The following is a 24,217-nucleotide window of genomic DNA, read 5'->3' on the forward strand; positions in this document are numbered from 1 at the left end:
TCGAAAAAGCACAGAAGATGCACTTTTTTTTTTTTTTTTGTGGTTTTCCTCCATTTTAGAAATGCGCAGGTTATCTGATTCTCAAAGATGACCGGGAGTGGGGGTGGGGGTGGGGGTGCTGGCCCGCCCTCTGGCTTACATTTCCCAACAACCAATATGACTGTGACTGCTGTTCCCGTGAAAGGGATGACAGTCAGGAATGATTGTCATGCAGTGCACACCCCCCTGCGCCATTTCTAAATGGACACGGGGGGTGGGGGGGTAGGGAATATGTTTTTTTTTTGTTTACCCGCAAATTGCCATTCAGAATAGGGTGCCAGTGAGAACATTTGCACGCTTTAAATGTTTTGAGAACTTGCTAAGACTACATGAATGATGAATGTTGTGACATAAATGTGTAACAATTCTCAGGCATAAAACATCAAATAAGATACAGAGAGGGAGGGAGAGAGAGTGAGTGTGGAGGGCAATTGATTAACAACTTTGTACATAAACTCTCCTATTTGAAAAGGAGGGGCTCCGGACAACATCACCCTTGGGTGGGGCGGGTGGGGAAGAGGGAAGACTCTTGTAAAGATGTTTTTCAAACTATGTATGCGAAAACTCCCTAAAACACAGACCTTATTCACATGCCCAGCAAACAAAAGTAGCTCAACTTCTATAGTCTTTGTCTTGCTAGTTTAGATTCGACCTTGAATCAGTTTCTTTCCATTATGCCATGCAAATAAAAGTAACTTCACCTTCTGTTACATTCTGCCTTGCTGGCTGCCACACTAAAGCCTAAATCCTCAAATCCAGCCACTACTTAGTTTCTTGTTTGTGAACATTTTCAGACAAAGATCTGGGAAGAGGGGACATCATAACTGTTGCATAGCAGAGATCCTCCACATCTCCTCCTTTCTGTTCAACTGAAAATGTGACCACTGCAATCCCCTACTAACCCTTGATTGCCCCTCATGTTTGTAACCTGAGAGTCCACTTGATTTGGAATTGGTGTTAATCATTCCCTTTGTCAACATTTACCTAGGTCAGTCCCAAGTTGAGGTTTTGGCTCTCTCGTATTCGATTGGGAGCATTGCATCTGCCCCCATTGTACAGCAATAATGGAGCCATTGGTTCATTGCTGAGACTCGAGGAATTGCTCTAGTTTAAGCTCCACAGGGCTTATTCTTGTCGTAGGGGTGTAATTTAGAGCATTTTATGGATGCCCTGATTTGTAGGGTGTGGGTTACACCAATCAAGGGGCATTTTACTGATACAGCAGTAATTCTAATTGGCATCAGTTACAGGCTGCACCCAGCAAATCTGTGATGAAACCAGTAAATGGCCTCCTTCTATGGGATTGGCACTCAGCAGTCGGGAAGTAACAATTCAGCAGCTATTGGCAAATGGTATATGTAACTAAAAAAGCAGTGTATGGCAATGTAGCAGTTAATGGGTTAACAGTGAATATGTGATGTACCAATCGAGAGCAGTAAGTTTGCAACAATCATTATTTAAGCAATAATGATGTAATGCAACAATTTATCTGCGGGTGTCTAATTTTCAGTAAATGAAATGATCAACCGCTGATATACAGATGGCCATGTAAAAGGTGCAACAATTTATAAGCAATACGTACATGCGATTCAAGAGTTTATCTATGGGATGAAGCACTGAGAGACTAGTTATATTGAGTAGATCAATGAAACAAAGGGATGCAGCAATCTGGAAGAAATAACTGGTATGTGTACTGGAGCGTGTTCCCTGTCATCGCTCATCTAAGACTGAACTGTGCTGCTTCTTCCATTCAGTGCTCTCCCTTAACTATTTATTTTCCACCTGACCTTTCATGTCCCCAGCTCTTAATCTTGGCATTGTTAATGATCCCTCCATCTCCTTTATCTCTCATATTTGTTCTCGTAGTGGTTTCTGGGATTATCAATTTGACAAACACTGCAAGATTCTCCCTTTTCTTACTTTTTAGCTACTCAAACTCTTAATCTTACCTTAATCTTTTTCCAGACTCGCTACTGCTCCTCACTCTTCCTTGGTCTTCCAGCACAAGTGCTCTTGTTTGAATTGTTTTGGTATTCTTTTTCAACTCTCATCCCACCACCTTATTTCGACCTTCCATAGCCTCTTTGAAGACTAACAAGTCTTCAGTTTTGCTACCTTCTTTCGTTTTACTTCTCCCAGTCCCCCCTTACCCCAGTATTTTTTTTAATATACTTTTGTCCCTCATGCGACCCGTCCTGTTTCCGGTATTTCTACTTTCTTACTCCTAAACTCTGGATTCACTTCCCTCCTCTTTGTTCAGTCCTTACTCTTGCTTTTTTACTGTTTTGTTATCTCTCTTCAAATTGGTGCTACTCCTTGCTGGTTGCTTTTAGCCTGGGATTTTTATTTTTTGTATTTTATTCTTACATCTCGGTAATGTTTGCAGAGAACTTTGGCATAAGCACAATCTTTGTAGTGATTTTGTAATTTTTTGGGGGGAGTTGTGTGAAAGAATGCAGGTCATCATTGGAAAGTGGTAACGTATTACTCTTTGTATTACAATAAAGAATGCCCAAGCGCCCAGCGCAGGAAGTCTTGATTTTATTAAAGACACAGAGGCGAGTATTATGCTTCAACTTCTTTACTTATTGCTCACCACAGCTTTTTATATCTTACAATTCTTTTAAACAGATTTAACTTGTACAAATGTACAAATAAAGAAAAAAATGACAAACGCAGTGCGTGATATACTACAGCTCCCATGAGGCTCTGCTGCCTGGTAGTCCCCAGCCTCCATCTCACTGGCCAATGCGGTTCCCCTTCCCAGTACAAGTGTCTGTTGCACAGGGTCCCGTCCTCTTCTTTTTTTTAGTTGCTCTCATAACTGTGAACCTCTTAAACCAAAAATGCCTTTGATATTCAAAAAAGGTCCCGACTCTCTTTCAGTCCTCCGCTGCCGCGTGCTCGTGCTCAATCTTCTATCTGCAAATCTTTCAGAACTTTTTTAACTGACTCCATGTGTCCTACTCTTGATTCTTTTGCTCCTCTCCTATGCAAAAAGAGATTCATAATGTTTGGGAGGGGGAATACGTTCATCTTCTCATAACACCTCACATTATTGCTACAACATAGACAATATCACAATTCTTATGATGGTCATGGTACACGTATTTGCGCTGGGATCTTGGGCTGTTTTTATTCTAGGACAAGACCGGAGGCAAGCATTATGCTTGTTCAAACCTTTCCACTATTGCAGATGCTATATCGGCGACTGGTTTGAAATAAAAAGTTCTGAACACTGAATCGCTTGACCAGTCCGCCGCCTTGATGAACTCTTGTAGCAGAACTCCAGCTGCAAAAGCTTGTGAGGCCATATCGCCTCTGGTGGAGCGCGCCCCAAATATGTCTGTACCTGCCAGCTCCATTACTTCCTTCACCCACCTAGCTATGGTGGCTGTAGCAATCGCTTTGTCTTCCTACACGCTTTAAGCAGTTGACTCCCGCAAGCCTTATCGCTGCTGTTGCCTCTTCATAGCACTTTATGCATTGCGCTACACACAATTTATCATCGTTCGGGAATTATGGGTTCGAGATCACTTTAGAATTGGTCTTTGTCCGCTGCGCTTTGTTAAACGATATCCCCTCAGTGTAGAATACTTTACTATCTATCTCCAGAGCCTTCACGTCTGAAACACTTCTGCAGGACATTAAGCAGAGTAATGTTGCTAATTTCCCTGAAAGTTGTTTATTCGACAAAGGTGTTTCTTGGCCACTGCTCGAACAGTCGCAGAATCTTGTGTACATCCCACAGCGAAGAATATCTCGACATGGGAGGCTTGCTGACTTTCACCCCTTTTTAATAGCCTTGTCACGGCCGGGTGTTCCCCCTACTGGAGCGCCGTCTACAAGCTTGTGCCTAGCGGATATCGCTGATCTATACACTCTACTGTCTTGAAGGCTCTACCGGCGGAGGGTAGACTGGCTAGAAAGTTCACTACTTGTACTACAGGTGCTGAAATGGGAGAAATACTCCTTCCCCCTGCACCACAACTCCCAGGCTTGCAACGCAGAATTATTGCTCCGGATCGTGGATGGAGCCCACGATATATTCATAAATTCTGCAGCTTCCTATGAAAGCCCTGGCAAGCACCATCTATGCCTGAAATTCTGCATGCCAACAGCGTTAATGTCTGGTCCCGTTTCAGAGGGTGAGGGGCTCCCGCTGGGTAGGACAGGAGATCTGTTCTGTACGCAATCCTCTGAGGGAAATCCGTAGAAAGTTCCATCAGAACTGGAAGCCAGGCTTGCGATCTCCATTCCGGCGTCAATATTACATCTCTGCTTTGTCCCTCCGGACCTTTGCTAGTACCCTCGCCAGCATCACGAAGGGTGGGAAGGCATAATGTGTTGCAATTCCCCAATGGTGAAGGAAAGCATCCGTTCCCTGAGCCTCCGGGTCTAACTTCCAACTGAAGTATCTTGTTAGTTGCATGTTCAATCGTGAGGCAAATGGGTCTATGGTCAGAGGGCCCCATTTCTGCTCCAGCTTCTCGAAGATCGTCTTGTGAAGCTTCCAGTCGCTGTAATCCAGCAAGTACCGGGAGGTCCAGTCCGCCACCATATTCAGGGCCCCTGGGAGATACTCTGCTCTGACTGTTATGCTCTTCTCTAGGCAACTCTGACAGAAAACGTTCGCTAGTTCTGCCAGCATTTTGGATCTGGTGCCTCCTAGTTTGTTTATATATCGCAATGCTGATATGTTGTCCATCCTCAGAAGGATGCAGCAGTGTGCTTTGCCCTTAGTAAAAGCCTTTACTGCGAAGGAGCCTGCGAGAAGCTGTAAGCAGTTGAAGTGCAAATCTAGCTCTTCCTGGGACCATTGCCCTCCCCCCCCCCCCCCCTGTCTCCGTCTGGCCGCATCGGGCACCCTAGCCTGCCCATCTAGCGTCTGACTCTATAATGAGCTCCGGAACAGCTAAGAAAATGGCTCGGCCGTTCCAAGCTTCCATATTGTGGAGCCACCAGGTTAGTTCTGTCTTGCTCTCTTCGTCTAGCGGCACTAGTTGACGGTATCTCCAGCCTTTCCTTAGGTACCTGATCTTCAGTCTCTGAAGAGCTCCATAGTGTAATGAGGCCAGGAAAAATCGCTTGAATGGACGCTGCTAAGAGTCCCACTATCTTGGCTATGTCCCATAGAGAGAGATCCGACTTCATGAGCGCTTATCTCAGATCTTTCTTGATCGACCTGATCTCTGGCGCTGAAAGCTCTAAGGTAGCTTTTCTCGTGTCTACAGTGAAACCTAAAAATTCTAGTCGCTTGGTTGGTATTCTGATTTGTCTCTGTTCACTAGGAAACCCAGGCTCGAAATCAGGTCTATCGCCCATTGAACCTGCCTTTGCAATCGACCCTTGTCTTCTGCCATGAAAAGGATATTGTCTAGATAGCCGATCATTCGAATACCCTGCTCTCGAAGCGCTGCTGCTACGGGCCTCATGAGCTTGGTGAATGCCCATGGTGCTGAAGCTAGGCCGAATGGTAGGCTCTTGAACTGCTATACTTCGTCCCTCCAGATGAATCTTAGGAAAGGACGGCAATGTACTGCTATCTGCACTGTTAGGTATGCATCCTTCAGATCCAGTTGCTCCAGCCAATCCCCCTTTCTGAGCAGATCTCCTAGCAAATGGTTTCCCTCCATCTTGAAATGCCTGTACACTAACCAGCCGTTCAGCTCTTTCAGATTTATCACTGGACGAACTTTGTCCTTGTCTTCCATGCCCTTCCTGGCATCTTTGCCTGCCTTTGTTAAGAAGGTTAGCATTTTGGGGTCGAGTTCAGGTGTATGTCCACCTTCCTGCTAGCTCTGGTCTTGGGGACACTGCTCTGAGTCCATATCTGGTATCTTTCTCATCTTTTGAGACATGGATAAAGCCACCCTTGGTGAAGGGATCCATTCTGTGGACCTCAGGTGCCTAATGGTGTCCGGTTCAAACATGTCTGACATGTCTTCGTCTTGGGGGCTCTCCACACCGCTGGCTTTTGGCTCGCAGAGGTTCTTCCTCTGTGAGGCCACGCTCTCCTTACTCAAGCTTTGAACATCATCCTCTGGATCCCCTTCCTGCTCTGATTTATCTGAGGATGATGTAGCTTCCCCTGTATTTTGCGCCCCTGAGGTAGGGCGTACGAGGCAGGGCAGGGCTGCTTTTGTTAAAAAGGCACCTTTAAGCCTATTGAATCTGTCAGCCGCCTCCTGGGGCTTTTTCTTCTTCCCCATATCTGAGCCCGGGGGAGTAGAAAAAGGTTTCTCCAGCATGGATTCACATGCTCATGAATATTCCCCGTCGTCAGGCCGGGAATCCTCAGTATAGAAAAAATCAGTATCAGTTTTGTTTCTGATCTGTCTCTCAGTAGTAATCAATCACTGGTCTCTGGGTCATACTTCCCCCAGCCAATGACTGCCCTCTCCCCAAGCCCCGCCCCTGGCAGCCATCCTCAGATTTTTACCGCACGTTCAAGTGTTGGGAGTCCTCGTGCTGTAGCTCTCGAGCTTTTGCTGCGTTTTCACGCTTTTTTCAGGAGATTTTCTCATTTTTTCAGTTAAATAGAGCCTCAAGCTCCACCGTTTCTACTTCCGATCAACGGGGATCCGTTTCGGAGTTTCTACGCCCCTCAAGGGTGAAGATTTTGTAGAGTTACGCTTTTGGAGGATTCCAGAAGTTCCGAGGCCTACCCCGGACATGGCCCAGGAGAAAGGGAGCTTGACGCCCGGTAAGCTGTTCAGGACCTGCCCTGGATGCCGGCTTCAGAACGTTTTCAAGGAGGACGAGCATTCGTTATGCCTCTACTGTCTCCATAAGGACAAGACGCACAAGGAAAAGGACTGCGCGTTTTGTAGGAACATGTCGGAGCGGACCATGAAGGATCGCCACCTCCGTCTCGCCAACTGGCTGGAAGGTAAGAGCCAGCCAGGCGAGAAGAAAAAGAAGTATGAGCGGTCTTCTAAGTCCTGTGAGGGTGCCCCGGCGATGGGGGCCCAACAAAAGGCTAAGCACCGCGAGTCCACGGGCACCGGGAGAGCCGAACGGTCAGGCTGCCAGGCAGGGCGCATCCACCCGGGCGCCATCGACCACGAGCCAACGCTCTGGCTCGGGTAAGAGGAAGTCCGAGAACCCAGCGAAGCTTCTGGAGAGGCCCCGGTCGATCTCGAAGATTCCGGCAGAGGGGGAGCGAGGCTCGGACCCTCCCCCCAAGGTGAAGGCCCCAGGCGTACAGGTGACGTTGGCCTTAATTCACCCTGCTAAGACCTCGATTGAGGATGTTGCCGCGGCCCTGGCTCAGCCTGTGGAGGCTACACCAGTGGAGGCGCCCTCAGGTACCAGTTTCCCTGCCACCGCGGAGGGAGTCGTATTTCAGGCCCATCGAGAAGACCCCCACGAAGTCCTCGTTGGAAAGGGTGGGGGAGGGGCTGGTGGTCATCGTGGATACGGACACAACCTCTGAAGAGGAGCTCATCCAAGTCGTGGAGGAGGCCCAGCCCATCGGGAGGGATCCCGACGAGGGCGACGGTGACGCAGATGAGGCTCCTCAAGAGCACTCGTTTCCGGCGCCGCAGGACACCTCGGTGGCCATTTTGTCAGCCATCCAGTCCTTCTGCTCGGAGATAAGGACTAGGTTGCCCCTTCCCCGACGGAGGTACCTGAGCCAGACCCGACGGGGGAACCGGAGCTAGGTCCTTCGGAGAGCCCACCACTAAAGAGGACGACGGCGCATCCTAGGCCTCCTCTCCCGCCTCTGCGGCCTTCTCTGCCTTCCCCCCCGGTCCACTACCCACGGGGATGATACAGGCATGGACACGACTACGACGGGTACAGATGACGGAGGCGACGACGGGACGTGTCCCCCGTCGTCCCCGCCCGACGAGATTGGATCCTTCCATGCTATGATTTCCAGGGCATCCGAGCTCTTCCAGCTCTGCCCCGAAGAAAAGAAGGAAGGGTTCCTTTACCAACGGCGTGAGGCCGTACCGCTTCTTGATGACATCTGGGATGAGGGGCTCGCCCTCCTCAAGAACCCTGCCACGGCTCCTGCGAAGAGGGACCGGTACGAGAAGTACCGGGTCCCCGATGCTGCCCCCTTGTGCCTTAGGGCGCAACCTACCCCGGATTCGGTTGTTTCAGCGGCGGCCAAGAAGAAAGTGGGGGGGGGGGGGCATCGGCCTCAACTTCAACCTCCCCGCCGGGCGGTGAGGGTAGGAAGCTGGATGCGATGGGACGGGTCATCTCATCTGCAGCGACTACCATCAAGACAGCCAACGCCCTGGCCATCGTAGCCCGCTACGACAGGGAGTTGTGGTTCAAGATCGCCCCTCTGTTGGACTTCCTTCCAGACGCCGAGAGGGCTGAGGCCCTGGAAATCTTACAGGAAGGTGAGATTGCCTCGGACCACGTCATTACGGTGGCTACGGACATCGCCGACACCGGTTTCCGTCAGTTGGGCAACGGCGTTTGCCTGAGACGACGAGGATGGCTCAAGGCGACGGATTTCCGCCAGGACGTACAGGCCAAGGTTTTAGACATGCCCTTCGACGGGAACAACCTTTTTGGCAAGGCGGTTGATCAGTCCCTTCAGGCAATCAAGACGGACACGGAGACTGCCCGTGCATCGGGTGTGCTCCAACAGCGACGGCCGTCCTTTCGGAGCTCTGGAGGCAGACTGGGTGCCTCCAAGGGAGCCGGCAGCAGCTCCGCTACGTACCGTCAAGCGGCAAGATCTTCGCAGGAGGCCTACAGGGGACGCGGCAAGTCGGGTGGATCCTGCCGTCGCCAAGGTGGTCAAGGAGGCAAAGCGGCCTCCAAGCAAGATTGAACCTACCGTCTGGTTGGGCCCCCGCCGAAGCACCCCGGTGGGAGGCCGGCTGACGACGTTCATCGGCGTGTGGGAGTCCATCTCCACCAACCGTTGGGTGCTGGACGCCCTGGCCCTGGGGCACGCCCTCGAGTTCCACACGAGGTGCCCCCGCATTCCTCCCGTGGCCAGGAAAAATCACATCCCTCAACTGCTGTTGGAAGTAAGGGCGATGCTCAGGAAAGGTGCCATCGAGCTCGTTCCAAAGAGGCTTCGGGGCTCCGGAGTTTACTCAAGATACTTCCTCGTAAAGAAGACGGGAGGATGGCGTCCCATCCTGGACCTGTGACGACTGAACAAATACATCAAGGCACAGAAGTTCAGGATGGTCACCCTCCAGCACGTGCTGGGACAGCCGGAGGAGGGCGATTTCCTGTCATTGGACTTGGAGGATGCATACTTCCACATCCCTGTTCTAAAGAGACACCGAAAGTTCCTCAGGTTCGTGGTCAAAGGGCAGCACTACCAGTTCAAGGCCCTCCCGTTCAGATTAAAATCGGCACCCAGGGGCAAGTGCATAGCATCGGTGGCGGTGCGGCTGCGCCTGCAGGGGATCCATGTCTACCCCTACCTGGACGACTGGCTCATACGGGCAAGGACAAGGGAGCTCGCCGTGGAACGCCCTGTGCAGACCGTCCAGCTGCTCACGGACCTGGGGTTCTCCCATCAACTTTCCAAAATCCTACCTGGTCCAGTCGCAAGTCGCCCTGTTTCTGGGAGCACAGCTCGACACAGTGGCGCGGCGGCCTCCCCGTCGGAGGAAAGGATAAGGACCATCCTGGGAAAGGTGCAACGTCTGCTGGCTACAGACGTGGCCAGAGTGAGGTCTATCAAGTCCCTCCTCGGAATGATGTCCTCCTGCATTTATCTGGTCCGCCACTGTAGACTTCGGATGCAGCCCTTTCAAGAATTCCTCGACGCCCACTGGATCCAGACGACGGGCAGCTTCGAGGACAGGATCCCGCTCAACGAAGCGTTCCGTCAGGCGATACGATGGTGGGGTGTCTGCTCTCATCTGACGGCGGGAACAGGTTTCCTAGCCCCGGCCCACCAGGTGACGGTGACAACGGATGCCTCCCTGGAAGGTTGGGGCGCACGCCGGGGGTCTCCACGCGAGAGGCCTTTGGCTCCTGGAGGAGAAGACTCTCCACATCAACATCTTGGAGCTCCGTGCAGTGTTCTTGGCCCTCGGGTCCTTCCTTCCGTCCCTTAAGGGCAAGGTGGTGAGGATCTTCACCGACAACACCACCACGATGTTTTACATTCGGAAGCAGGGCGGAACCAGATCCCCTGCCCTATCCAAGGAAGCCCAGGATCTGTGGCATTGGGCCGTCACCCAAGGGATGTTTCTGGTACCCTTTCATCTGGCAGGGATAAAAAAAACACCATCGCCGACTCTCTCAGCAGAGAGCTGCGCTCGTGCCACGAGTGGGAACTGCGCCTGGATCAAGGGGACCGATTCTTCCGACGATGGGGCAAACCTCAGATCGATCTCTTTGCGACGGCGGCGAACTCCAAGTGCCGGAGGTTCGCCAGCAGGTTTCCCCAACCGAGGAGCCTGGGCGATGCTTTCTCGTTCCCTTGGGACGGCCTGTTCCTTTATGTGCCGTTGCTGTTGCTACTCCGGCTCGTCAACAAGCTCAAGAGGTCCCGGTGCAGGATGATCCTCGTCGCACCGGCGTGGCCGAGGCAGATCTGGTTCCCGGACCTTCTGGACTTGTCAGCGTCCACACCAGTCAAGCTGCCGACGGACGTGGATCTTCTCTCCAGAGAAGGAGGCGCCATTCTTCATCACGAACCAGAGTCGCTGAACTTGCAGGCCTGGCTCCTGCAGCACTAGAGTTTGGAGGATACGACATCCCGGCCGACTGCAGAGAGCTTCTTGCGAAGGCCAGGGCATCCTCAACTCTCAAGTGCTACGGACACAAATGGAAGAGGTTCTCTGTCTGGTGCCGTGCACAGAAGATTAACCCTCTGCGGATTACGGCCCCTCAAGTATTGCCGTACATATTGTCCTTGGCCAAGGCTGGCCTGTCTCACGCTTCCATCAAGGTACATCTGGCTGCCGTCTCACGTTACACCAGAACTACAGGACGGGCGTCCTTGTGGTCTCATCGACTGGTGAAGGAATTTATGAAAGGACTGGTCCGATCATTCCCGCCGGTGAAGGCCCCTGCCCCGGCGTGGGAGCTCAACGTGGTGCTGACTAGGCTCATGGGGGGGGGGGGGCCCCATTCGAGCCTATGCATTCAGTGCCGTTGAAGTTTGTCGTGGAAGACAGCATTCCTCGTGGCCATCACCTCTGCACGACGAGTGGGAGAGATCCAGGCCCTGTCTTGCAAACCTCCATACTTGACTTTTCACGACACGAGGGTGGTGCTGAGGACGCACCCCTCCTTCATGCCCAAGGTGCCGTCGGACTTCCACCTCAAAGAGCCCTTGGTGTTGCCAGTTTTCTTCCCGTCGCCTTCGCCGCCGGCTGAGAGGACTCTGCACTCGCTGGATGTAGCTAGAGCGCTGAAGTTCTACGTGGACCGCACAAAGTTTTCGGAAGACATCACAGCTGTTTGTGAACTTTGGACCTGTGAATCAAGGGAAGGCTCTCTCGAAGACTTCCATTTCCAGATGGCTCTCCGGCTGCATCATGCACTGTCACCGGTTGGCAAACCGACCATTGCCAGGCCGTCCGAGGGCCCATTCGACCAGAGCGATCGCTGCTTCTACGGCGTTCCTGTCTGGTGTGCCCCTGCTCGACATCTGCAGGGCTGCTACGTGGAGGTCGACGCACACCTTCACGAGATTCTACTGCGTCGACCGGGATTCCAGGGAGGAGTCCAGAGTCGGCCAGGCAGTGCTACGCAACCTGTTCGCCTAAGGTGAGCCTGATGAGGAGGTAAGAGTTGCTTAATGTTGAGTTGTTGTATTGCTTGATATTGAGCCTTTTGCCACCTCCCGTGGTTGTGCATGTGTATACTGCTATGTATTCTTATATTCATGAGCATGTGAATCCATGCCAGACCCCATGCTGGAGAAGGAACAAGTTACGTACCTGTAACTGTTGTTCTCCAGCATGGGTCTGGCATGGATTCACATGCGAACCCTGCCGCCTACCCCTCTGCGGCTCTTCACTTGGTCATACTGCCACTTCACGTGCTACCAAATCTGAGGATGGCTGCCAGGGGCGGGGCTTAGGGAGAGGGCAGTCATTGGCTGGGGGCAGTATGACCCAGAGACCAGTGATTGGTTACTACTGAGAAAGACAGATCAGAAACGAAACTGATACTGATTTTTTCTATACCGAGGATTCCTGGCCTGACGGGGAATATTCATGAGCATGTGAATCCATGGCAGACCCATGCTGGAGAACAACAGTTGCAGGTAAGTAACTTGTTCCTTCCTCTTCCCGGCCACCTTTCTCCCCTTTTCATAGTGTTCCAGAGGCTTTTGTGTGGAGGTCCCCTCACCTGGCTCATCGAGCGTGCCACCCTTCTTGCCCAATCTCTTCCAGGATTAATAACCCGTCTTGTAGAGGCTTCTCCTAATACCACCTTAAAACTATAGGAGAGATCTATTTATTCTTCTCTCACATACTCTTCTTAGCGTCTGTGTTCTTTCTCACTGCCCTCGCTCCAAGCCTCTTCTCCCATGCTGTAGGCCATGGGGATTGCTGTAGGTCCTTGTCTCACTGAGGATAAGAATTTGCTCAGGAGGCTGTAGCCCCTTCCTCAGTCTGCTTTATTTCTTTTCTCTTGCTATAAAATGTCTTTCTTTTGATTCGTTAGGCGCACCGCTAAGAAAATAGCGTTCCTGCTTGTTCTGGGAGCAAGAAACAAGGTGTTTAATATCCGACCGTTAATCCGTGATAAATGCGCTACTGCACATGCACATGCTCTCCTCCTTGTGTGTGAGGAGAGTTGCGCTTGTTTGCGCTTCCGGGGGAATCCTCTTGAATGCAGAGACGATGCATCCGGCTGGCGACTAACCAGCCAGAGCCCCAACGCGAGTGCGATCAGTCGGGGACCCAGCTTGTCAGTCGCGCGCTTGATGTAAACTGCACGTGTGCAAAGCGTGCAGCGCCCCAAACGAAAACACGTATCCCTATGCAATGATGTAAAATATAAATTTGATGGCTTAAATGTACGCTGCGTGCAATATCCTGTCTAAAACATGTTCACATTAAAGAATACATAATCTTCACCATAGACAGTGAAATACAATTGGGGTACTTATCTGTGTGGCTGCCGCAAAAAAGAAGAGCAAGGGTCCCTGTGCAACAGACGCTTGTACTGGGAAGGGGACCCGGATTGGCCAGTGAGATGGAGGCTGGGGACTACCGGGCAGCAGATCCTCATGGGAGCTGTAGTATATCACGCTCTGCATTTGTCATGTTTTTCTTTATTTGTTAAAGTTAAAACTGTTTAAAAAAAGAAATGTAAGATTTAAAAAGCTTTGGTTAGCAGTAAAGAAGTTGAAGCATAATACTCGCCTCCAGTCATGTATTGTCATAGAATTCAAAATGTACTCTAGAACCTGCCACCGCCCCAGCCAACAACAAACTCTCTCCCTCACTCCCCTCAGATACCCTACCCCCCCCCCTCCTCCCCCCACCACCAACACACCCACTTATTTCCAAGCAACAATCGGGGATCAATAAAGAGGTGCTACAATCGACATATTTATATTGGTAGTCGGTGTAGGGATGAACAGTTACTATTTGGTCTGAGATGCGGGTAAAACGTTATCAATCTAATTGGGAAGCAACACAATCTGGGAGCAGTGACAGGTTTTTTTTTCATTTTATTTTTTTTACGAGCTAATTTTCCTAGATTGCACATTACTTGTGCATTTTTCCTGTGGTAGTTTTTCATAAATTCGTAAATTGGAGGGGGTTCTCCCCGTCACCCCTCCATCCACTAGCACCTCACCCTGTCACCCACCACCCCCTAGCACCAAACATACATATATATCGAAAAATCATGACTAATGTGCAAACGTGGAAAGTGACCTGGCTAAACGGTTCTGTCATTATTTCGACTTAAATATATTTGGGGGGGCAGATTTTTAGGCGGCCTACAAAAATCAAAATGACATAATTTTCATGCCCCTTCCCAGATTTACTCTAAATCTGGGGGGGGGGAGGCTCACCCCGCGAAGCCCACTTCCTAGGCCTCCGCCGCCTTCCTCTCCTCCCAAAACTCCCCCATACCCCTCAATGCACACGGACACCTAACGCACACACACACACAGTTGGGTAAGATTTTCATAGTAATGGTAAATCTTCCTGACCTGTGTCAACCCCAGAACTTGTTGCTTTACTGGTGGATTCTTTTTCTTTATACTTCTGTGAGTGGGAACTTTTTCCACACTTGCAGAATCTTTTACTGTTTTTATGGGGGTCATTTTTTTTTTGTAGACTCTCCATAGTGTCTTTTAAAAGTTATCCTCTTTGACAACATTTTGGCAATAAGTGCCTTTTGTTGCTGGGCTGCCTTTTAACTTTCTCTGGCTAACTGAGAGAACTACAGTTCCCAAAGTTAGAAAGGATCGTTGGATCCCTTTTACATTTTACTTGGTGAAACAAGCACACCCTACCTTATGTGGAGTGCTGGGGAGATACAGTTTTAGTGTGAAAGGGGATTCATTTGAACAATTCTGTTACATGGACAAGCTTACCTTTAATGGCTGGTGGCAGTGATGCCTTTTACTAATTCGGTGCACCTTTACCGTGGGCTGTGTTTACAGCTGCAGTAAAGGCACCCAAAGGTGCTCATTTTACCAAAATGGCCTGTCTTGTTTTTCGTCATTTTAATGTTTTGTTTCCTTCCTTTCCCTGACATCCAGGGTGGAAAAATCCTTTTGTGATTTTTATTTTTTTATTTATTTGTTTTTTCGTTTTATCTTCGGCGGGAGTCACCTGGACATCCCGTCCAGGCTCCAGCCTGTCTGTGAAGGCAGGAAGCGAGGGAGGAATCCCAAACTCCACAGCCCTTTTTCTGTCTTCCTTACTGGATGGGGACAAATCCCGGTTGGGGGGCTGGGGGCTGGCTGTCCTGATTGGACAACCAGACCGCCCCTTGTTGTAAAATGTTCGTAAAATGCAGGGTCGCAGGGCATCCCATGCTGCGACCCTGCGGGGCTGCAACACCTTGGGACCATTGTGTGGTGCACGGTCTTCCGAATTCCAAATCCTGCTGAAACTTTGTGGGTGCCCTGCTGTATCTCCAGAGACATGAATCAAGTCCGAAAAGTCCCATCACCAGAGTGCTGGACCTTTGCAATGACGCAAATCTGAAATCCGACTAGCAGTATTGTGTCTTCTGCGCTAAGGCGTGAAATCAAGAGCCGCATCCAGCTGCGAGGAAAACCTCGCCTAGAGCCTTCGCTGTTGATCCCTGCTGCAAGGTCCTGTTTTCAGTCACCACAGCAAGGAATGAACTACCAGGTTTTTGGCTGCCAATCATGAAGTCGTCCTGCTACTAAATCTTCTGTGCTGAGGTACTGTGCTGGCTTTGGTATTTACTTACCTTAAGTTTCTTGTGATTCTCGCGTAGTTTTGAGTCGTTTTCTGTGATTGTGGGGCGCCTTATGCAGTTCACCCAGGCTCACTGCTGGAATCCTTAGAGGGTGTCTTCTGTGAAGCCCCTGGACCCTCCACTAACATTAAAGTAAAATACTCCCCTATTTGAACAGTCTTCTGCTACTTAAGAACCTATCCTGACACTGCCTGTTGGACACTAGACCCTAGTGACCCCCCCCCCGCACCCTTTTCTGTCACTGAGAACATTCATGCTCCAAGAATAAGGGAAAGACTTTTAGGATTGGGCCTTTTGAGTGTTTAAAAGTGACTTACTGGAAAAAATAGTTGGTTGGTAACTGTATGAGATTGAACAGTTGCAAAAGTTTTTACTTACCTTGAATGTGTGCTGCACTATTCTGAAAAGAATATGTAACATCTTTCCTTGGAAACTGTTTCGCCATTTTGACAGAGTATGGGTATATTACTCACCTGTGATTTGGTTGTCTCTTCCCAAAATTAATGCTGTTGGTTTCACTTTATTATTCCTGTTAGGATAATTGTATGTGTGTTCCCCAACTGGTTCTTGCTTCCCCTGACTTGCTGTTAGCCTGTCCAGAATAAGTCTGCATTAGGTTTTACCTACCTAGAATAACCTTGAGTCATTTATAAAAAATAAACACTGGGGTTTGCTTTCCCTGTGCTAAAACAGTCTTGGGTTTATAGCTGCCCCAAGTTGCTGATAGCTCCTTGAAAAAGTATATGGGTTTTACTTGCATTGAGTTGGCTGTGTGCCATCCTAAAAGAAGTTACAAGAGTTGCTTCTTATCTCAGCCTGCGTTTCACTGATCGTTTCACTGATCTCAAAAAGCACCTGGGATTTGTACAGATTATCGTATTTGCATGATGGAGTAACAGGATGTCTGGTATCGAGAGCAGGTGGGATCGGCTTCCCTCACATAACCGCCAAACTCTGGAACATGCTCTCCACAGCCCTCAGAGCAGAGACCTCCCTCCCTGCATTCCGAAAAAAACTGAAAACCTCACTCTGCAACTAGCACTCCTCCTGCAACCCCCTCTTGCTCCCCTCCTAGCGCCCCTACCTGTTCCCCTCCACCCCCCGTCAATGTATAAAACCTCATTGAACTGTGCATTTTTCTGTGTACAAAAAAAAGTAAACTATTATTCTGTAACCAAGCTTCACTCTGTAACAAGTGCCACGATGCCTCCGGGCTGTTGCGCGCGCTCTGCAAATACGAATAAATAAGAGAAGTGGGCAATTATTTACTTATTTTTCACTTTTTCAGCCATAAAGCTCAATACATGAAATGGGTCTGCTAATATAACTTGAAAAGTGGACAATACTATCTCCTATTCATTTTACTCCATCCCAGGTATTTTAGTTATTCAGGAGAGTGCCTAAGGAAAAAACACCCATAGCATACTGTTGCCACAAAAGAATCCATTGCATAATAGAAATGTCTTCTGTCATTCGAGATTTAAAGAGTTCTATTGCAATGTCTACTTAAAACCAAATGGGCTGAGTTAAGCAGGGCATCTGTCGTCTAGGGGAACTGGCAGAGCATAACGTGAACTTTGACCCAATATCCAGTTTGATTCCCTCCAAGGCTACCAATGCTCATAGGGGACTTGATTGCTGGTGTGACTAGGTAACCAGAATACAAGTTGGAGCCTTGTGCCCCCGACCATTGTTAGCTATCTTAGATTTTATTCAACTCTCCCAGTGCCTATAAATGATGTATTGGCCATTTCTTTGCAGTCATTCCTTGGTTAAGATATACATTTCATACTAATGTTCTGTTGCTACGAGTTTGTTATAATTATTGGCCATAAGGCTTTTTTTGCCCAAACTCCAACACCCCTCGTTTGTTTTTATTTCTTATACAGCGCATCTCTCCCCTAGGCCTCGATGCGCGCACACAAAAAAATAGTAAGCCAATACGGACACAAAGAAAATGTACAACATAGTAAAACTGAAGAAATAACAAGACCGCATAAGCTGAAGAGTCCCAGTTCAGGAAAGGGTAAACTCTACCCCCCCGATCTACAATCTATTTCAGATCAGATGGTGTTATAATTGGCTAGAAAGCTGAGGTTGGTATGTCCACAACCAATAATACAATCCCTATCTGCTTGTGTTCACCATCCATCAATCTTCCTCCTTCACAGGACCTTTAAATCGTAACTTCTAACAATCCCAGGTCTTTGTCGCAGCCAGGATAATAACTTACTTAAGTGTGTCTCTAGGTTCAGGACCTGATGGAGACATAACGTTAGTGATGTTTCTTTGGTCAAGAACCAGATCTGAGACTTTGTGGCAGCTGCGATTTTATTAAGACGTGAGACCTTAACCACATTGGATTTAGTTATTTTAGAGTCACAGAAATCGGCACATGAAATATTTGGACCCAGTTCAGCTTCAGATAACTATGACTCCTCATTTACTTTCATTACGGTAACTCCCGTTAAAGGTGAATCTTTATTGTTAAGATCAGCTGGCATCAGATTAACAGGTTTCACCAGTTCCTGCATATGGGCCGGATTAAGCTCCATCTGACCTAGCTTTCTCTACAGTCTCCATGCTCTGATCTGACAAGTCAGACCCTTTGTATTTATTACTGGTTAAAGTGGCCAGAGCCTTTGTAATGCTTCCAGAGCTATTGTTAGTTGCCTCCATATCCAGAGGGGGGGGTTCAGCTTGACATGGGTTGTCCACCATAACCGGGCATCCCATTGTCGCAAATCTATCAATTAGATCCAGTTGTAGGCCAAAATCATAAAAATGTCTGCACTGAAGATCAACGACAATAGCAGCCCTTACTTGCTGCCATTGAGAGGAACTGTACTTCATCTGTGCTGTAGTGGAGGGGCTGAACGGTTCTTCCATTTGCTCACATCTGTTTTATGGATTGCTCATTATTTGGCCCCAAAACATCTTCTGGCCCAGAAGTAACTGTCTCACCCCAGTATCAGGCTGTGGGGACAAGGCCACCAAAGGATCTCCAGATTGAAGGCCAGCTACTTGACCACTAGAATCTTCATCCCTAGAATAGTCAAGATTTCCCTTCATAAGTCATCGGTTATTATCTCTCTTTTTATTCTCAAATGACCTGAACTGTCTCTTGGAGACGTCTCTTCCAACAAGCACTGGCCGCCACTACCTTTTGATATTGGATTTTTGAGCTGCTCTGTCTAGTTCTCACCATCTTTAAGCTATTGACAGTTTGGTCTCCACAACTCACTGTGCAATTCTCAATACTCGGGCGTCCCAGCTCACGGCCGGATGACACTAGAGCAATCGGGCAAGTAAAAAGAAAAAGATCAGGGCCAGGGGCAATAAATGTGCCGTCAAACAACCTGAGGAGGATCAGAAAGTATGGCAGTATGTATGTCGACAGTCCACGCCAACAATTGATGAACGCTCCTGCCTACTTGTCGTTCACTCCCACACTTGGTAAACGCTTGGTAAACGGAACTCAAAAAGTAGGCTATACTATTACGCAATAATTGGATCCACAAACATTTAACAGATACCAGGAGGGGTACAGTTCTTCTAGTTCCCGACAGCTGGGCTTCAGGCAGCATGGCAACACAGCACCATGGCTGTCATGGCCATTGGACGAGGGCCCATGTCTTTATCACCTACAGGGTCCAAATGGACTTTGTGCCTGGTCACGTGCATCCAGGCTGGGCGTGGCCATAGGAGAACATTGGGGAGCATGTGCAAGAACCTCTCGAGTGGTAAGGTGGAGCCACAAGGTGGGGGCCAAAGGGAGGGGCCGGGGCCAGCCTTTTTAAGGCTAACCCGCTCGCATACTGGCGCTTCGCGTTAGTCTGCCTTCAGCAGCGTAACGCTTACCGCCGTCTACAGAGTTCTTACCTGTTTTCCAGCTCATCTCCTTGACGCGCATCCTCCTGACTCCAGCTACACCATCGCTGAAAGCGCATCTTGCCTGACTCCAGCTACACCATCGCTGAAAGCGCAATTTACCTGTCTCCTGCACTCCATCGCCTGCAGTGCATCGCGTCTTACCTCATTCCCATAGTTATCGGAGTTGGAGCGCATCCTCACCTGTTCTGGACGTCCAGCTACGTGGGAGCTTAATCTTCCATTCTTCATCTTCAGAGTCCTCCATCCTGCAACCGCGGACTGGCCTTCGGACAGTCGCTCTACACTTGACGTTGCCAGGCCTTCCCTGCAAGAGAAAAGAACACACAAGGTTAGAAGCTGCATAAATAACTTCCTCTTGGCCGTGCCACACCTGAGCCTTGCGTTCTACCCTGAAAGCCAACTTACCATCTAATTTTAAGACTTTGTTGAGTCTTGGGGCATCATTGGACTCGCTCTAAACAGCGGGACTCTGGGCTGCCATCTTCACACCTATAGGGGAGTGAAAAGGCATTGCAGGAATTACGAACTATAATCACGGCAAAAAGACATTGCAATGAGAACACTGACAATAATCATTGCTAAGAACGCTTACCTTCCAAGTGGTTGGTCGCAGCCGGTCTGGGCCGCCACATCCACTGACCAGTGAAGCAACTAGGTCCACCGAAAGCGCCCCTGCTAATGAGAAGCAGGACTGAGAGCTCATTACAAGAAATCAGATGAGCTTACATGGTCAAACGCTTGTTCATCTCGTTCTGGAACGAAGGGTTTGAGGGTAAAATCACGATACCCCCACATCATTCTCATTGCCTCTCGTTTTCCCTCAGGGGCAACACCAGCAACTGGAGCAGTCGACTTTGCAGCAGCTGGGGGAGAGAACCGATCCAAGGCAGCCAAGTCCAGTGAGGGCTCCTACCGTTCCCCAACTTCCCTGCAGAGACCAGGTGAGCGTAACAGCTGTTTGAAGGAGGGACACACCAGCTGAACATGCTGGAAACTGTGAGATGCTTAGAGGATAGGACCTGGGAGCATGGAAATGGTGCTCCCATGCTGCTTTGTCGCACCAGGAAACTGTCAAGCCGCACCCAGAGGGTCGCTTCCGACATAAAGTTGTGCATGGAGAGGTAGTTGGTGGAGTAGCAGAGAGGTAGTGGTAGTAGTGAGTAGAAGAGGAGTAAAGTAATGGGAAGAAAGATGACCTCAAAGGGTGGAGGTAGGCGTGGTGGGGAGGAAACGGATGGATGGCGTGGTGGGGAGGAGAAAATCATGGGACACCACTGTAAACGGATGGATGGCGTGGTGGGGAGGAGAAAATCATGGGACACCACTATAGAAGAGGACAAAGTAAGACTGTGAATGCGAGCTGAGGGATTTTGAACAAACTCACTATCCCAGGACTCCCCAGAACCCACAGCTGAGCTAGGAAAGGGATAGCTAGTTGGTCCCTAGGGAGCCAAGACAGCCAGCGGGTCAGGGAAAACATTGGTAGCCGAAGGCAGAAATAGACAGTAGGTGTTGGCTTGCGGAAGCACGACTAGCAGTTGCGTACACCTGGGCTAGGGAGGGGAAAAACAAAGCGAGGTAGAGGGACGGCCTTTCAATCTAGAGTAACTTAACCAAACGTGCCTTGAAAGGTTGTTGTGGAGGAGGAGCATAAGACCTCATCTAAACACTCTTCTGTCTGATGGGTGAAAAGGGCCTCTAGAGAAGCATCAATGCAATTTCAAAGATGTAATGAACCACCCAAGAATCTCATGTACATGTGAGGGAGAAGAGGGGGCAAGCGTTTAGCAGAAGCCTCAATGGTTTCTTAAAATTACTGCTCGCCGGTGGGGTGGGGGTCGGGGGCATTTTCAAGCAGCAAGAAGGAATGGCTGCCGGAGCATAGCTCGGGCCCCAGCAACATCCGAACTGCCAGCTGCGACACAGTGGAACAAATAAACTGGCAACAGAAGTAAAGGAGAAGGCAAGCACCAAAAATCATTTTGATCCGTTGCATCGCAGGGGAGGTACTGCAATAAAATCAGCGGGCTGGCAGCAAGGCCCTCTACCTGGAGATCCAAGCCTGGATGGCAGAACACGGCCTTTGCCTCCATGACGAGAAAACTGAGTGCCTTGTCAGCTCCCAACCACAGCTAAAAAACTGGACCCCCGTTACGCTTCTATCAACATAGATGGTAACCTAATCACTGTGGCCAAAGAAATTAAAACTTTAGGGGTCTATCTAGATTCCACACTCTCACTCAAACAGGTGAACGCCACAGCCTCCTCCACAGCTTACACAAATAAGCTCATCAATGCCTGCAAATCCTTCCTCTCGCCTTCCAGTTGCATTAAACTAGCCAGAGCACTAGTGCTTTCAAAAATGGACTTTTGCACCACTCTCTTGGCACCTCAGAACGCAACCTGAACAAACTGCAGGTGCTTCAGAATAATGCCATCAGAGCGGCTCGGAGTATCCCGCGGCACTCCCACATTTCCAGCTTTAGACGAGATGCCCACTGGCTCCCCGTTCGTGACAGAATCACCCTCAGATCTCTCATTGTCCACAAATGCCTCTCTGATGCCCCCAAATACTTGGCAGACAAGTTCAACAAACACACCTCAACCAGACCAACCAGAATGCTGTACTCTCATTGCCTAACCATCCCCAAATTCTCCCTTAAGCAGGCGGCTCCAGCTTCCTGGTCCTAGCTGCAATGGAACGCTATACCGCTGAACCTTGGAGCAGAACCTTCTTTCTGGACCTTCAGAGGAAAAGCGAAGTCCTGGCTCACCAACAAGAACTCCATCTTTGTCTGACACACTAATGCACTCTTTTCCTATGTCTGCCTTTCGACCACCATGTAACCCGGTCAACTGCATTTACTGTTATTACCCTGTTTGTCTATATTCTTATGTAACCTTCGCTAAGTCTCTGGCGCCCAGTTACCTCAGGGTTCGGCGCACGGTACAAATAAATAAGCTAAACTACCTCTCCCGACTGAAGCTCCAGCTAATGCAAGATCCAGAGTGCTGAAGAACTACTGATGCGGGAGCCTATGGCAATAACGCAGCAGCCTGCTCCAGATTCTGGCCTCCCGGGCAGAGAAGGTCCCTTATTGAAAATAACTGGAGGGTGCCCGGGGTCACGTTGCTGGTGCCCAGCGGGGGAATCCAACTGGAGGCGACTGGTAACTGGGACCATATAGACCCAGACATGCAGACACTGGGTGCCTCCCTGCTGAGACCACACGCCGTACAGTTGAGGCTGAAGCACATCATTTAAGCGGCGTGGAGCCACCTCAGCAAATAACACAAATGCTGTGCAGGAACCAGCGCAGAGGGCTGGAGAGGTGCACTGCAGGAGGGGCACAGCGTCCGCTAAAACACACAAGGAAGGCGGAGCAGTGTCGGAACTCCCAACGCTTCATCACTGGTGACTCCACATAAACCAACGCTGTTGGAAATGGGCAGCAACGAACCGCGATAGCACCCAGGTCCCCAGTGGAAACAGGAAACCAGCGCCCGCCAAGGCAAACAAGCGCAAAGTAAAGCTGAAACTCACGGGCGGCAGCTGATGGAACATTGCAAGTGACACGCACCAGTCTGAGCAATACTTCACGCTCACCCCGCATGATCACAATGCATACAGCACAAAACCAGTGTTGAAGGTTTGGAGAGGCCCAAAGCATATAAAGGGGTGGCAGCCACCATGAATCCTGATTGAGGGAGCGAAAGAACGGGCTGTCAAATAGATTAGCCATTGAGTGATCTCCTACAAGGCAGTGGATAGCCCCCTCCCCCTGGAACAGACCACGACACACTGGGAGGGGCCTGTGAAATAAACGGACCCCCGCGCCCCTGTGGTGTGGAGGCAGTCCACCAGAGAAAACAAATATTCAAATCGAAACTGGTTAAGATTGGCAAATGCGACCAGCGGATGCAGACCATGTGATGGGCGTGATTGAGATAAGGGAGACGGTTGGCGACCCTCTGGGCCACCAAACATTCCTGCAAGGGGAACAACCAATCTCAGCGGAGCAGACACTTGCCAGTAGCAAACTCTCAAGACTGGGATCAAGACCAGAGCTACGGCGTGACGAAGGGTGCTGGTAAGAAACTCTGCCCAATGAACTCCTACACGAGCGCCACGGCAAAGGCCAATGGGATGGAAGACCAGGGGACTAACGGAAACACTGAAGTGAATCCAGTGGAAAACCAGAACGACAAACTAATGTTGGCAATGCAGAGTGGATTTGTCGGTGAATGTCAAGCTAGACTACATAGTGGCAACAATCTGCTCACTAAAAGGCTAAATTAGAAAGTGTGGCCGGATAAATGAGGCTGAAACCAAGATTGGGGAAGTTGAGGACAAAGTGGACCAACATGAACGGGCCATAGCTGAACCGAGGACCTTGCGTCACAATCGCAGCTTAACAATATCCGTATAGTGGGGATACCAGAGGCAGCATGCAAGGGTCCCATAGAATCATTCGGAGAAACTTCTCAAGACCCTTTTCAAGGCAGCACCTTTTTTCAACACACTTTGGTGGAATGTGCGTGCTGCACCCTGGACCAGATTCCCGACCTGGCGCCCCAACGCGAACCATTATAGCAAGACTAAACTACAGGGACATAGACCTTATCCTAAAACTCTTCAGAGAGGAGGAGACGCTAAGCTACGAGTCAAGCATGTCCATATATACCCGGACTTTTCGATCTGAATCCACACACAACCGAGATCATATGACAGGTGAAAAAAAATGCTCTGTACAAGGCACGTCCCGTATGCTCCGTTTCCGGCCAAACTTAGGATACAACACAGTGGCCGAGCAAATTTCTTTGAAAATCCAGCAGATGCCATAGCATATGTGGAATCGTCCATTCCACTTCACCACGGGAAAGAAACAACCAAAGCCCTGTCCACAGG

General features: G+C 49.6%; 1 protein-coding gene across 1 annotated transcript in view; it reads left to right on the top strand.

Moving 5' to 3' along the window:
- The window catches only part of EEF1E1 (eukaryotic translation elongation factor 1 epsilon 1), an 80,805-nt gene that overhangs the window by 47,874 nt on the left and 8,714 nt on the right, over positions 1–24,217 (top strand). The gene's annotated exons all lie outside the window — the stretch shown is intronic.

This window comes from Ambystoma mexicanum, chromosome 5p (assembly GCF_040938575.1).
Source record: "Ambystoma mexicanum isolate Mex_15411 chromosome 5p, UKY_AmexF1_1, whole genome shotgun sequence".
NCBI classification, from domain to species: domain Eukaryota; kingdom Metazoa; phylum Chordata; class Amphibia; order Caudata; family Ambystomatidae; genus Ambystoma; species Ambystoma mexicanum.